Below are 16,832 nucleotides of genomic sequence, written 5' to 3'. Positions count from 1 at the left end.
GCAACATCTGCCATCCACTGCGCTTGATTAAAGTAAATCCAAGTCTTCATGCAAGTGAGTGGGGATTAGAATTATTATGCTTTTCGATACCCAGAGGAAAACAGAAGATGAGTAGGAGATTCTAGCCTGTTTACTCTGTTTTATTCCATTATAAAGTCCCTATAACCTTCATAAACATCAATACATTGTTTGCTGTGGTAAGCAACACAGGATATGTGAAAGCACCTAGAAAAAAACTGTAAAACACATATGTTTACTAATTTTGAATCTGTAGGTGGCTTGATTGAAACCATTCTTGAGATTTTTAGAGACACAAAACCAGCTATCTTATCCATCTGTTATGAGTTGATTTGCGTCCCCCTCAAAGTCATATATCCTAACCCCACTAACCCCCAGTACCTCCCAATGTGACCTTAATTAGAAACAGGGTCATTGCAGAATTAGTGAAGATGAAGTCATTAGAGTGGATGGACTTTAATCCAATGAGACAAATGTCCTTATAAAAAGGGGAAATTTGCACACAGACACGCACACTGGGAGAACGTGCTGTGCAGATGAAGGCAGGGATCAAGGTGATGCTTCCACAAGACGAGGAACGCCAAAGATTGGCAGCAAACCACCAGAAGCTGGGATGGAGGCATGGAACAGAGTCTCCCTCTCAGCTCTCGAAAAGAAACAATCCTGCCCACAGGACTTCTAGCCTGCAGAATTGTGAGACAAATTTCTGTTGTTTAAGTTACCCAGACTGTGGTACCTTGTTACAGCAGACCTAGCAAACTACCACAACATCCAAGTTCACGTTTTCCTGTGGCCCCACTATCGGCCACTGCATCCAAGCTTAGACACTGGTCTCCCGGCTCTAAGAGGAGTTACAACCTGACTGATTCCTGAGTTTAGTGAGTGTCTGATGTCTCTCCACTCTATCAGTAACTAATAAACCCTAACATGAGAGATAGGAAATGGGGCAGCATAGGATGACCAACCACACGTCCTGGTCCACAGATAAGAAGCCTCCTCCGCAAAAAGACAGAGAGGCTAGCTGCACTGCCTCGCTCCAGCAAGAAAAGCCATTCTCCACCTCTCTACTGGGTTGGCCCTCTCCTTTTCTTCCCCTGGTGAATAAAAACACCCAAGAGGAAATGCGGACTTATTCATCAACATTCCTAGCCAGACAGTGAGCTGCTTAATGGTTTTATCGATTCCTTGTTTTGCTCTACATTATGTGTTACATTGGCTCAAGCAGTCCATACAAGAAGAATCGAGATGGTGTTGGCAAAAAGGCATTATTTCATTTTAAGCTCGTTACCACTGAGACCAGTCAACCAAAACAGAAGTAGCCGAGTTTCAAAACAAGCATGTGCAAAACTCCGATCCATTCCATGCCAATAGCTCCTTCCTGAAGCCAACATTCCTTGATTTCAAAGCTCTATCTTAGTTGGTAAAGAAAAACAAACTGTGGCAACAACTGTGCCCTTTAAGTGGATTTTTCATGCTAGAGTAATGTTTTGTTTTGTTTTATACTCCAAGATAATGGTTCCAAATGCTTTAAGGGGATAAATTTCATATTAGTAAAATGACTCTAATTACAGCTAACACAAACCACTCTACCCGTTTCATATAAATATCAATACGTGGCAAAAATAAAACCACTCACAAAGCCCATCAAAGACATACAGGATCTTCAGTGCCTTGTAAAATTATCCATTTTATTGGTTAAATTAAACATGATATAAGCAAACAACACATAGGATATTAAAACAAATGTATTGAGGTCAGTGACGTAACACCAAACTCAATATGGTAAAAAGATTAAATCAGACCCTTTAAAAAATGAACTTGGCCGCTTTGACAATGTGGTGGGCAGTAGGCGGTATCCTAGAGCCAACAGACCAGGGAAAGTGAAATTTGACATTAAGTGTTCTAGGCCCTTTACTCTAATCATCTATACAGTTACTAAACGTTGGGTTAAATGGCATAAAAGCCTTGAGAAAATTGTCCAATTCTGAAAAGCAGTTGCCATTCCAAACTCATATGCACGCAATTATCAGTTTTGTTTATCATTTCTATCTGTCAAAGAAGAAAATCACTAGCAACTGAGAGAAGTAGGTTTGAAACCCACTTCTACCACTAACCCACTGTGACCTTGAATGGGTCTCAGATGCCCCAGACCTCAGTATACTCATCAGGAATGAGAGCGAAAGGCTGGATGACATCACAACCCAACAACAAAAAAACCCGTGTGTTTTAAAGCCTCATGCAAGGGACTCATGCACCCCCCCACCCCAATCATTTGTCAAATAAATGAGGCAGTCTTGTGTGTTTCACATTCTGAAAAAAGGATTGTTTTAAAGCGGTTTGAAAATCACTAATGAAATTTGGTCTTCTGTTTTGTTTTTCAAAGCAATCCTATTACTTGTAGAAACGAATATCTATGTTGTTTCACACTCACAAGAAACATGACGTGACCATAAAGCAAAATTGCACTTATTTGTAAGCTAAATGTGGATATCCAGTATTTTCATGTACAAAGGAAAAACAAAGTTGAGACTAATTTCAGGAGGTTCAACAATGAGGTGACAAAAATACAGTTTTTGTCTTAATCTAAGCATTTCAAAATACGCAACTTTTGAAAAATACTTTGTCTTAAGACACCTTTTGGCCAAAAGTACTGAAAACGGATCTGAAAAGCATACATTTTCCATGCTGCTGAAACCAAATACAAGTTGAGATTGTTCAAATTTGTTTTCAAAACTGACCTCCTACCTAAACAGGGTTTGCCTTTTAAAGATGGGCTATGTATAAGTTAAATGGGGGGGGGGGTTTAAAATATTTTCAAGTTGTGCTAAAGAATAGCACTGTGACTGCTGTTCAGTGGGGTCCAGCACCGTGGCCACAGGGCCAGGGGCAGGCTAGTGACTGGGGGTGGCAGCAGAGCCCAGGGACAGGACGAAGAGATGGCCCTAAAGACCCCTGCAGCAGTGTAGAGCATTGTGATTTTCTGATCTAAGCCCTCGTTTACTATGGAAATGGAACAGAAAAAGTCAACATGAATAGGAGCTGAGCGCAGACTAGCGCTGAGGGCTCAGCCAGCCCTTCCAAGCCCGCCAAGGACAGCTCCCCTGCCTTGCCAGCCCTGGGGAGCACCGAGGAGCTCAGGAGGACCCATTCTCTACACGGGCCCTGCCCGATGGCCACTTTGGGGCCAAAGGCCTGCATGATGTAGAACCCCCAGACCACCACACACGTCCAGCGCCTGCCAACTAGCGGCTGGCGTGGAATAAGCTCCCCAAAGTGTTCTCTTGTCATCGGGAAGAGCCAGACACCAGCCTACTCCAGGCCTTCAAGGAGGAGTACACCATGGAGAACAGCATGATTGTGCGTGTGGAGAAGAAAGTTCTCAAGAACTATAGTGAGTGATGACAACTTTGGACCAGTTTAAAGGAGGTTCTGCCCCTTCAGAGATTATGATGACATTTCCAATCAGATCGATTTCCTCTCGTGCTTGGGAGAAGAGAGAACACTGCGTTAGGCCTCCTGGCTTGTCAAGAGCAGCGTGGCTCCAGTCATGGCGTTCCACCTGGGCTTCCTGAGCCTTCAACTTCTAAACGTTCACTCCCAAGTTACTCAAGTGTGACACAGGGGGACGCAGGTGTTGTTCTTCGGGGCCGGCTGAAGGATCTCAGAGGGAAGGCGATGGCTGTACCCACCCCCACCGGAATCGGTGAGAACAGGGTGCTGGCTGCAGTCCTGGACACGGACATCACGGAGGTCATACAGTGCCAGCTCTTGAACGAGGTGATGATGGAGCGGCCCCTCCTCGTACCTATCCAACGTGGACGTCTACATGGACTGGCACCTCATCACCCCGTTGCATGGCAACAATGTGATCGGCTGCCCCCCAACCCGGAGCAAAGTGTATGCACCGCAGGCAGGGCTTCCGCGATCTTGCCCACCCGCCCCCACTCGCCGTCATTCCAACCCACTGCGGTCCCCACAGGGAATGAGCTGAACATGTAGCTGTCACTGGAGGCAAGGAACACCAGCTGGGTGTCCTTAAGTTGACAAGAGGCAGGAAATCCGCCAAGGAGACACCATCAGCATCACTTCCTCTTGCTGCCCACTCCCCTCCATCTGCGTCTGACACCCTGTGAGCCACTAGTGTCTGCATTGGAACCGGAGGAGAGCACGGCTCACGTTACAGAGGAGGAGGAGAGCGAGGAGGGCAGGCCTATCCTGCTACTGTCGCCACACGGGGACCCCAGAGCCCCGAAGCCCCTCTGGTGTCTTCCGTTTCCTTTTAGCCACCTTTTCACTCGCCCTCTGAAAAACAGGCTGACCTGAACTCGTGTTGTAAACGGTCCCACGCTGGATCGCTTATCAGACGTCAGGTCACGTGTGGCTGCAGCCAGAGAGAAAAGCCTGGAATCTGCCCTGTGCCGACCAGATCAGCCGTTTTCAACATTTGAAATCCGACTTCTTTTTTCCATTTCTAAATAAGCAAAGTGAGCAATGGCAGGAGCTCTCGAGTCAACACCACACACACCTGTGCTGTCGGTTACCGTCCTGCCTGGGGACAGAAACAGCCCAGATGGAACTGCTTGTCAGGAAGCTTTTCCATAAATCAGTCTATTGAAATGCAGAGGGAATCAGAATGGATTGTCTATCCTTTGTTGTTAAAAATAAATGTCTCATGGCCAAAAACATACACATATATATACACATATACATATAGAGAAATATGATACTGCGATCATTTCAATCTGCAGCTGCCTCCACTTTGTTTAAAGAAACAAGTATAAAAATACAACATGTAGCTTTTCTAATCTTTTACCTTTTACCGTGAAAATCAGCTAGACTTCTTGCCCATTATATGAACCAGTTACCCAAACCTTCAAAATCAACAGACTGTAAGACCCAAATTCGTTCACAGATAGAAATCTTAGACACAGTTCCACGTAGAGTTTAACAGCTGCTGTGTGTATATAAATGGTATTCCACTTACTAGCTCATGAATAGGACGTTAATTATTTCATTTAGTAGAAGGGTCAAGGCCTAGGGCCAAACTACCTAATCATAAATTAAATTCTCTTACACCTTCTCTGAAGTAGAGCCATACCCCTTTACCCAAATTCTGACATCTAGTCCCTTTCCTGGAACTGCAACACTGCTGACACATCTTGGAGAACACCCAAACCTTGAGGGCACATTCCCAGATGTAAGAAAAGATACCTTGGAGTTCACATAGTTTTACTTCAGTTAACTTCTTTGAACAGCGGAGTGACACTATATAATCAGACTTTTATCTCTATCTGCAAAAGAAAGAAGTACAATTTAATAAATAATTTCCTAAAATGTGACTAGGACTGTGCACCATCTACCTATGGTGCAAACAAACGGTTCATCAGCTAACAGACTGCCAGCAAAACTGCTACATTCAGGGCACAAAGGAAATGATTCTGTCCAGGGAGGTGGGAGATTATCACAGCTCAGCCACCAGCAGCACGTCCAGATGGAAACCAAAAAACGTAGACCGTCATCTGTGTGTTCTGACTAAATGACAAACATCTGTGAACAGACAGGCTTTCAAACTTTTCACCTGGATTAAGAAAACCTCCTTCATTTTCCCACAACAGATTAAGAATGGTTAAAGGGAAAAAAAGTGCATTAATTGTAACAATCCCCTGTGATCTCAGACTTTAGCTATGCACAGATCAGGCCAATTTTATTGTAACATCGTGTTTCTTCCTGTAAGCTATTTCCCCAAACACACTGTGCAGATTTCTGTCATGCTTTATTGATAAGAGTCAGGCCTGCAAGCAGGGCTGCCAGATTATTAGCATAGTATAAGTTACAGACATGCAAAGTACTGAAGGATGTTGGCTCCATTGGCAAAACCAACCAAACGGCTGATTTGAGACTTAAACTGCTGTACCAAGAACCTGGAACAAAGCAGGTACTTAATAATATTTGCCAAACTGAGTAACACTCTACCTAAGAAACACAAAGTATCATCAAGTCCTGGGTGTGCTTCAACAGAAATAATTGATTTGGACCCCGGGAGGGTGTGGAAAGGGATTGCTCAGGCAGCCCTCGGAAACGGCTCTTGTCCTCCAAATAAGCAGCATTTGCAATCACTGCCTCTCTTCAACTAGGACTCCCAATGTCTGATAGCTATAATGAAGGCCTGACCTACTTTACTTGAGCCCATCAGCACTTTAGCCACCATGTCAATTCATACTTGGTCTGCTCAGGAGGGAAGAAATGTCCATGTAACTCCCAGCCCACAGCTGCACCCTGCATAGGCCGAGATGCAGGGCTCTGTACTGTAATCCTCCGGATGAGTACTTTCATCCTCTCTTTGTGTTTAAATCTATTTGGTCCACAGCATTCTGATTAGTCTGTACTGGGCAGAGAACAGGCTTGCAAAGACTTGTCGATTCCATCCAAATACTCAGGAACAGTCTGGATACTCAGCTAAGAACCATGCCTACTACACAGTTTTGACTCTGGTTTTAAAATTTTATTTTTTTAAAGTAATTCTATCAATCAATACACATTCATTACATGCCACAGTGAACACCCTGAGATGCATTTTATTTTTTAAACACAGCTGTCCATCGACGGCTTACATTGCTGATAAAGCTCTAAGTGATTAAGGAAAAAAGAGACTGCGTTTGCTGTGATAATACACAGATCTGTGTATCTTTCCAACTGCCTTCAAGGTTGAAAGAAATGAGGTTTTGATGAGTACCAGCTAGCTATTAATTAGATTTAGTAGCAACAAAATATTACTTTTCAAGCACTTTAAAGAACTGAGAAAAGCTACAGAGCTCAGCAGAATTTTTCTTTCTGTTTTGGTTTCTCTGACCCCCTTTTCTAATTCTTCTCATTAAAAATGCCTCGATCTGAAAGGAAATGAAAAGAACAAGAACAAGAGCTGATGAGTAAAAGCAAGTGATGATTATAAAAACCTCCTTCATCTATCTCCAATTTTCAAAACCCATCTCATTTTGTTTAGCTAAGAAAAGGAGAGCTGTATACACAGCTTACTTTTAATAAGGAACAGGCTCTACATCTTAAGTGGTAAAATTCCCACCCATGTAACCACATCTGTTTTGACTGTAAGGAAAATTTGGACCACCTTCTTCCTTTCTTTTTAATCCTATTATTTTCACTTAGTTAAGAAAGGTAATGCTGATTCCTGGGCTGAAAGAAGAGGGCTCCCAAAAAGCAAGTCATTACCGGGGGGCCTTTCTTGACATATACTGTTTTAGGGTTCCAAAGGTGTCTGTCCTGATGGAGGGACCGAGGTACACGGGGTGTATGTGGACAAATGCTGCAAAGAGGGGATATAGAGATATGGGTCAAGTTGCCTGGATTTGTCCGAGCCCATTGCTTCTCAAATTTCTACGTACATAAGAATCACTTGGAGAATCTTCTAAGTACAGATCCAGAGTGGCGTCTGCGATCTAAGATTCTGCATTTCTAACAAATTCCCAGGCAATGCAGATGCTGCAGATCAGAAGATGACATTCTGAATAGTAAAATATGGACTATCCTAGGACAAATACCTATTCAGAACCTGTGTTTTTGCCAACCCGGCGTCCACTGTGGAGCTGCAGAGAACCAACCAGACATCAGGGAGCTCAGGGGGTGTGACATTTTTCCTTTTTATAACCCCAGCTTTATTGGGGTATAATTGACAAAGATACATGATTTTCAAAGACTGTTGAGTATCACAAGACGGGCAGATCTACCTTTCCCATAAAACGAGTAGTTTTTACAACTATTAGTAAGAAAACAATTTGAAATCATTTTAGTTACATATAAAATTTATATAAAAATAAAAAATGGTATGCTGCAGTATCTGCTTGCTCTAGCACAGTTTAAGATCCAGCGAAAGAGAAGATTCAGTATGTTTCCTTTTTTCCTCCAGTGCCTCTCTCTGAGAAACAGTTTCTCCGGACTCCTTGGGGCTCACTGAACATTTTGTTTATGCTCCTTTATTTGCATGTCAGTTTCTAGTCTGTGAGTGCTCTGACAGCTATCTTTTCTAGTCTCAGCACCAAACTCAGTAACTGGGACACAGTAGAAAATGTACAATTAGTGCCTAGTAAGTGTCAGACACCGTATGTGGCTCTTTACCTCCATTATCTTTTTGAATATCATCTTTGAGGAATGATTCTCAAGGATCCTCACAGAAAGCCAGGTTCACAACAGGATGAGTAACCTAGCTGGCTAAGCCTAGAAACAAGATTTGAACCAAATCTGGCTACCCAGTTCCAAAACCTATCCCTCCCCCCCCCCCGCCCCCCACACACACGACTATATCATCGTGCTTCAGTAAATATTGCTAAACAGGAACATATCACATGTTCACTGTCAAGTTCAAAACCTGTCATCCACAGGTTCTCTCTAGCTCGTCTACACACTTCATTGCCCTCCCCTCTTCCTATTTCCTCTCCAAATAGTTTCCACGCGACGGGTCTGGAGGTAGATGTCACTAACCCCTGCTGTTATGACAGCTTGGCATTAAGGCAGAGACACCCTGGACATTTTGACACTTCTTCATTTCTGTCACTCCACAACAAACCAAGGGAGAAAAATATGTGGGACATCCTTGGATTAATGTACAGATGCTCCTCTACATACCATGGGGTTACATCCTCATAAAATCATTGTAAAGTAGAAAATATCTAAGTTGAAAATACCGTTAAGTCAAAAATACATTTCATGGGAGATCCAAGATGGTGGAGTAGATAATTGCTGTGCTAGCCTTAATCCATAAATACATCAAAATTACAACTAAATTATAGAACAATCAACCTGGAAAACCATCTGCAGTATAGCTGAACAGAAGTTTTATAAGTAAGGATATAAAGAAGCCACGTCAACGCTGGTAGAAGGGGCAGAGACTCAAAATGGGCTGGACCCACACCCACCTGTGACGGCTAAAAATTGGGAGATATCTGCCACAGAGTTCCCCACAAAGAGGAGAGGGACTCCAAATCCCCAACCAGGTTCCCCAACCTGGAGTACTGATGCCAGGAAGAGGAGGCGCCACAATTTCTGGCTGTAAAAAACTGGAGATTCCAACCATCTGAGTGGGAGGAAAGATGGCAGGAGACCCAGGCATCCTCCTAAAGGGCCTGCACAGGCATTCACCCTGGCCTCCAGCAGAGGGACGGTGACTCTGGGGGATGCCCAGACATCCGCCAGAGACATATATGGAGAGACTGAGTTTTATAAATTCGCTGTGAAAACTGGAGGGACAAGTCTTCCTCTTCTCTGTGTGAGGCCCTCCTCCCAAGCAGCCAGCAGGCAGGTGCCTCCTTTTCTGTGTTAAGACCACCCCCTACAGGCCAAATCTAAATCTAATTGGCCTGGAGAGCTCTGCTGTTCCACCTTGCTGACTCACTGAGACCCTGCCTCACCCAAACTGCATGCAGCTGGAGGCTTTATCAGCAGGTGAACCTTATGGAAGCTGGCAGATGGCAACAGACCTCAGAGAGTCCTGGCTTTTTGCGGAGCTACCCCAGACCTGGTACTGGTGGTAGACGGCCTTGGTTTGCAGCATGGCCTCTCCCACATGCCTCCCACTCCAGCACAGGCAGCAAACAAATGCGGATCCCTTTGTACCTCCTACCAGGTACTCCCTGGCCACTCACAAGCAGTGGCTGACCAAGGCCTGCACTGGAGCCCCTCCCAAGAGGCCCCAGAACCAACATATTTGGAGATTGGCTTCAGACCACAGCAGAGCACCACCCAATTAGCCCCATAAGCAGCACACACAAAGGACAGTCTCAACATGCACCAGAGCCTGAAAAGGGGAATCCTACTCCTTGTGGTATGCCCCCCTGCACAGCAGCCAATAAGCTGTGGACGTGGCCAAACCCCACAGCCAGTCAGCCTGAGAGTCAATACCACCTACTGACATGCCAACAGCAATCAAGGCTCAACTATAACAGGAGAGCACACACAACCCACACAAGGGACACTCTTGGAGCACCCAGAGCAGGTGACCAGGGAGATTGTGCCAGGGGCCCACAGGACACCTACTATATAAGGTCACCAGACAAAACTGGGAGACATAGCAGCCCTACCTAATACATAGAAACAAACATAAAGAGGCAGCCAAAATGAGGAAACAAAGAAATAGGTCCCAAATGAAAGTACAGGAAAAAACTCCAGAAAAAGAACCAAATGAAATGGAGGCAGGTAACCTACCAGAGACGTAGAGTTCAAAACAATGGTTATGTGGATGCTCAAAGATCTTAGTGAGAACTTCAACAAAGAGATAGCAAGCAATGAAAAGGACATAGAAGCCATAAAAAAGACCCAGTCAAAAGTGAAGCAATTTGGAAGACAGGGTAGCAGAAAACACCCATCAGAACAGCAAAAAGAAAAAAGAATCCAAAAAAAGGAGAGCAGTTTAAGAGACGTCTGGGACAACATCAAGCATAACAACACTCGCATCATAGGGGTACCAGGAGAAGAGAGAAAGCAAGGGATTGAGAATCTATTTGAAGAAATAATATCAGAAAACTTCCCTAACCTGTAGAAGGAAATAGACATACAAGCCCAAAAAATGCAAGTGTCCCAAAAAAGATGAACCCAAACAGGCCTACACCAAGACACATCACAAATAAAATGCTAAAGGTTAAAGACAAAGAAAAAATCCTAAAAGCAACAAGAGAAAGGCAGTTAGCTATCTACATGGGAGATCCCATAAGACTGTCAGCTGATTTCTCAACTGAAACTTTGCAGGCCAGAAGGGACCTGCACGAAATATTCAAAATGATGAAAAACAGGGATTTACAACCAAGATTACTCTACCCAGCAAAGCTATCATTTAGAATGGAAGGACAGATAAAGAGCTTCCCAGACAAGAAAAAGCTAAAGGAGTACAACCCACCAAACCAGTATTACAAGTAATGTTAGAGGGACTTCTTAAAGATGAAAGAAAAAAAAAGATTAAAAATTATGAATAAAATAGCAATAACTACATATCCATTAACAATTGCTTTCAATGTGGATTAAATGCTCCAATCAAAAATACAGGGTGACTGAATGGATGAGAAAACAAAGCATATGCTGCCTATAAGGGACTCACTTCAGATTGAAAGATACACACAGACTGAAAGCAAAGGGATGGAAAAAGTTACACATGAATATGGAACAAAACAAAAAATCTGGAGTAGCAATACTCATACCAGACCAAACCGTCTTTACAACAAAGTCTACAAGAGACAAAAACTGATCCAGTGATCCCACTTCCTGGTATTTATCTGAAGAAACCCAAAACACTACTTCTAGGGGACGTGTGCACCCTTATGTTCATTGCAGTATTGTTTACAATGGCCAAGATATGCAGGCAGCCTGGGTGTCCCTCAATAGATAAATGGATAAAGAGGAGGTGGCACATATGGGAAATTGTTTGGCCATGGAAGGGAATGGGTTCTTGTTACCTGCGGCGACATAAATGGACCTGGAGGACATTGTTCTGAATGTAGTATGTCAGACAGTAAAAGACAGGTGCAATGTGATTTCGCTTGTCTGTGGTATCTAAGAACAAAATAAATAAACAAAACAGAAACAGACTCACAGATACAAAGAACATTTTGATGGTTGCCAGATAGGAGGAGGTTGGGGGTGGGTGAAAAAGGGGAAGGTATTAAGAAATACAAATTTGTTGTTATAAAGCAGTCATGGGGATGTAGGGTATAGCATAAGGATTATAGTTAATAATATTGTAATAACTATGTATGGTGTCAAGTAGATACTATATCAGGGGATAGATAAGAGGGGGGTTGGGGGGCAGGGTGGAAACAGTGAAGGGATTAAGAAGAACAAATTGGTAGTTACAAAATAATCACAGGGATATAAAGTAAAGCATAGGGAATATAGTCAATAAGATGGTAATAACTATGTATGGTGCCAGATGTGTACTAGACGAGTCAGGGGGATCACTTCTTAAATTATATAAATGTCTAACCACTATGTTGTACACCTGAAATTAATATAAAATAATATTGAATGTCAAATGTAACTGAAAAATTAAAGGGGCAGGGGTGTGAAGGGCAATAAGTGGTCCAAATTTCCAGGTATAAAATAAATAAGTTATTGGGGATGTAATGTACAGTATAGTAATATAGTCAATAACATTGTGATAGCATGGTACAGTGCCAGATGGTTGCTGGACTTACCATGGTGATCACTTCTTTGGGTATATAAATGTTGAATAACTATTGTGTACATCTGAAACTAATAAAATATTGTATGCTAACTATACTTCTAATTAAAATCTTTTTTAAAAATGCATTTCATACTCCTAACCTACCAAACATCATAGCTTAGCCTAGCCTACCTTAAACATGCTCAGAACACTTACATTTAGCCTACAGTTGGGCAAAACCATCCCGTTGTCACTGCCCAGCCTCACAGAGTATCGTATGAAATGTCACTAGCCTGGAGAAAGATCAAAATTCAAAATTCTAAGTATGGTTACTACTGAATGCATGTTGCTTTCTCACTGTTGTAAGGTCGAAAAATCCTAAGTCAAATTATCGTTAAGCCAAACCATCAGAAGACAGATACCATCTGTACACTTGGCCTGCAAATATCATAACAAGCTCATCCTCCCTGCCCTCTCAACCTCCCAAAAGAAAGAAAAGTGACAATAAAGACAAGAGGCAAGGCTAAGCAGACCAGCTGGAGAAAACAGAATCACACCCTAGGGCAGGGGTGTCCAAACTTTTTTCAACGTTTTTCACCCAGGGCCATATGCGGTAAAATACACAAACAGACGGGCCACTCACTCGAGGTGAAGTACGTATTGCCTCACCTGGTTTATTTAAGTAAACTAAATATATTTTTGGAATTTGCTGCGGGCCAATTAACAATGGATCATGGGCCGCAGTTGGCCTGCGGGCCGCAGTTTGGACACCCCTGCCCTTGGGTGTCCAGGCAGAGGGAGGCACAGGCTAGTCAAGAACCCCATTTCTATTTTCCTATCACCCAGCAGTTCCAATTCTCTGTTATCAACCCTAAACAAATACTGGCAAATGTGCATAGGAAGTGCATATATAGAAAGATTGCTCTCTGTGAAGTGACTTTAACAACCATCAGGAGGAAAACAGCTAGTTACTACCTCTGCACGATATTAACAATGAAATACTATATTGCAACTAAAAGTACTATAATACGTATTCGGTTTTGACAATATTTTTAAAAACCATTCTTGAACGAAAAAGCAGAATGACACAGAACATTGTTCCTATAACAATAATCTATGTATTATATTTGTATAAAAATATATATAAACCTATTAAAATAGCTTCATATTCTGGGGAGGGAAGATGAAGAGATTTAAGCTTTAGCTGAAATGTTCTACGGAAGAACATATTCATATATTATATGCAATATTTTTTACTTAAAGAAAAATAAATAAATGCCAGTGGTGCCTGCCCCAACAGTAGGTACTTCCTTACTCCACCATCTCTATCAGAAGCAGGTGACAACATCCTGAGAAAGCACATGCCCATAGGACATGGAGACAAAGCCTGGGCATTTCCAAACGTCTGTGCCGTACCCAGTGACCACTCACCAGAATAGCTGGGAAACCTGAGGTCTCATGCCCTCAGGGCTTCCAGCCTCTGAACCCTCACTCCTGAACTACTTGCCTCAGATTCCCTAAAGCTGTGGGACATGCTCTAGCCCGACAGTTTTCATAAATCTAATCTAATAACTGACCCTGACCACATTCCACTTGTTTTCCATGCCAGGTTTAGGCATCATCCATCGATCCTTCAACACTTTTCTAGGCAGCAACCAGGCACCCAGCATGCTGGACACAGCAGTGGACAAGGCTATCCTGACTGCACAGACCAGTAGTGATCTGGGGTACCCCCACTGACTGCAAACATCCCCACAAAGCATCTGAATTCTGAAAGTCCAGAATGACACGGAACCAAGAACCTGGAGCCACCAAAAAAAGCTACTTTCAAACCCATCCCTTCATTTACCAGCTAGCTATGTAATTGGGGGAAAATTTTTCTCTCTGTGAGCTTCAAAGTTTCTCATTTTTGGATGGCAACAATCTCTTAGAAGATTGTCTTCGGAGACCCCTGCTTCATGGGGTTGTGGTGAGGATTAAATTAATATATGCATAGTTCTAAATTCAGGACCTAGAACATGTCACTCAGCAAGTGGTGGTTTCATTAATAATAATTATATTAAATCATTATATTATATTAATATATTAATTATATTAATTAATTGTATTGCATTAATGAATATTATATTCATTATCTTTATAATATATGTTATATTATATATTATATTTATTAATAATATTATATTATATTTTCTGTAACAGGCCACATGGTAAAGTTTAGGCCTGCAGGTGATATGGTACTCTACTGCTTACAAAGGTGTGTGGCTGTGTTCCAATAAAACTTAATTTATGGACCTGAAATTTGAATGAAATGCCATTTTCATGTCTGAAATTATTTTTTAAATCTTTTGAACACTTTTAAAATGTAAAAGCAAAACAAAAGAAAACAAAAATATTCTTAGCTCACTGGCTGTACAAAAAAAGGCAGCAAGTCAGATGTGGTCCCAGGCTACAGTTTACTGATCCCTGGGTAGAGGAAATCCTACTCCTAGAGCGAGTCCAAGAAATCCCAACCTTTCATGAAACAAATTATTCCTCCCTGCAGATAGCTGACTGTAATGCTGTTTGTTGCAGGAGTTGTCAGCACTGGGTTAGTTGGGGAAAAGCAACAGAACACCTATGCACTTACACACACGTATGTATGTGCATGTATGTATGTTTATATATGAATAGTTATATAAATAATTCATTTCTCCCTCTTTGTATTTTGGGAGTGTTTGATGATATACATAGCATCAGTATAATAGTATAACTATGCTATGTAATGAATTCTATTTCCCAAAAATTCGTGTGTTGAAGGCCTAACCCCCACTGTGATGGTATTTGGAAGTGAGACCTTTGGTAAGCAATAAGTTTATGAAGGGATTAGTGCCCTTAGAGAAGAGACATGAGATTGCTCTCTGTCTCTCTCACTGCCTTGGGAGGACATAGAAAGACGACAACCACCTGCCAGCTAGGAAGAGTGCTCATCAGGAACCAAACTGGACAGCACCTTGATCTTGCACTTCCATCACCCAGACTGTGAGAAATAAAACTTGTGCTGTTTAAGCCACCCAGTGTATGGGCAATTTGTTAAAGCAGGAAGTGTTCACTAATATAATCTATAATGTAGAAAAATATGCACACTAGGCGTGTTATGTTCAAAACTTTCTCCCCCCAGTAAGAGTATCAAATCAAAGAGTTGAGGCACAAAGTTGAAGGGAAGAAAAGGACTTGAGGCAAGTTCCACATGGCTCCTTCTCAGTAACAGGACACTGCAATAAAGAACAAAGGATAACCTGGATTTCATCATGAGAAAGCATCACACATAGCCAACGTGAGGGACATTTTACAAAGTAAGTGGCCTATACTGTTCAAAGGCCAAGTTCATGAAAGACAAAGGAAGTTCCAGATTTACGAAGACTACAGTGGCAGGATGACCCTACGCAACATGTCATCATGTATTTGGACCCTAAACCAGGAAAAACTTTTTAAAATACTTAAAATCTTTTGTTTTCCTATAAACGACATCAGTGGGATAACTGACTAAATTTGAATAAGCCCTATAAATAATAGAGCTGTATCCATGTTGATTTTCTGTTGATGATTATATTATGCTTATGTAAGAGAACATCCTTGTTTTGAGAAAATACACCTTGAAGTAACTAAAGATAAAGAAGCATCACGTCTGCAACTTTCTTTCAAACTGTCGAGAGAGAAGGAGAGAGAGAGAGAGAGAGAGAAAGAGAGAGAGAGAAAGAGAGAGAGAGACAGAGAGGGAATGTGTGTGTGTGAAGGGAGAGAAAAAGAATGCAGATGTGATAAACAATATAACAATATTTGGGGAATCTGGGCAAGGGGATACAGAAATTCTTTGTACTAATCTTGTAACTTCTCAGGAAATCTGCAAGTATTTCAAAATTTAAACATTTAAGGACCACGGATAAATGATAGCTACAAGTCCTGCGTTAAAGCTCTTATACAGAAAGCATGCCCATTTGCTTTGTTTCTATTTTACAAAATAATGTAAGGTGATATTTGCCATTAGTGCTTCAAATAATCTACAATCAAGATTGTGTCTATGTCACCACAGCACCTTGTGGGAGGAAGCAAAACACTTCTCCCTCCCCCATAACAGAGGCCCCATCAGTGGACCAATTACAGGCAATCACCCTGCCCTTGGCGCCTAAGACGTGAAGCACATTCCCTCTACATCAGAACTGGAAGCAGGCAGACATACCTGGGCACAGACATACCTGGGTACAGACATATGGGGCTGATACTTCAGCCCTACAAACGGTAAGAAAAAACAGACAGTAAAAGGTTACTCAGTCTGTTTCTTGATGTCCTACCATGTCCTCATCAATGCTAGTGAAAGAATCCAAGTAGGTCTTTCCAGGGAAGGGAGACGCCCCCAAGACAGATGGGACATCCAGACCAAAGGGATGGTCCCATGCCTCTTCCATCCCTGTTCTTCCAGTTTGTGACTATCACCGTGGCCAGTTCCTTCCTGGGAAGCCATCCTCTTGAGACAGTACCAACTTTTTAGTAGTATTCTCCCTGCAGACAAGATAACTTTAGAAACTGTTAGTTCAAATGAACAGAAGGAACAGCAGAACTTTAGTAACAGGAGAGGTTTAGTATCTGTGGCAATCCAAGACGACCACATCTAAAAGCA

The 16,832-nt window shown here is 42.3% G+C and overlaps 1 protein-coding gene and 1 pseudogene across 3 annotated transcripts in view; one reads left to right on the top strand and one right to left on the bottom strand.

The window, feature by feature from the left end:
* LOC109445754 (NAD kinase) overlaps positions 1-4,341 on the top strand; it is a 45,019-nt pseudogene extending 40,678 nt beyond the window's left edge.
* The window catches only part of PTPRG (protein tyrosine phosphatase receptor type G), a 692,573-nt gene that overhangs the window by 654,703 nt on the left and 21,038 nt on the right, over positions 1-16,832 (bottom strand). The window lies entirely within an intron of this gene.

The sequence above is a fragment of the Rhinolophus sinicus genome, linkage group LG10 (genome assembly GCF_036562045.2).
Source record: "Rhinolophus sinicus isolate RSC01 linkage group LG10, ASM3656204v1, whole genome shotgun sequence".
In the NCBI taxonomy this organism is placed as follows: domain Eukaryota; kingdom Metazoa; phylum Chordata; class Mammalia; order Chiroptera; family Rhinolophidae; genus Rhinolophus; species Rhinolophus sinicus.
This window is presented reverse-complemented; position numbering and strand designations above follow the sequence as displayed.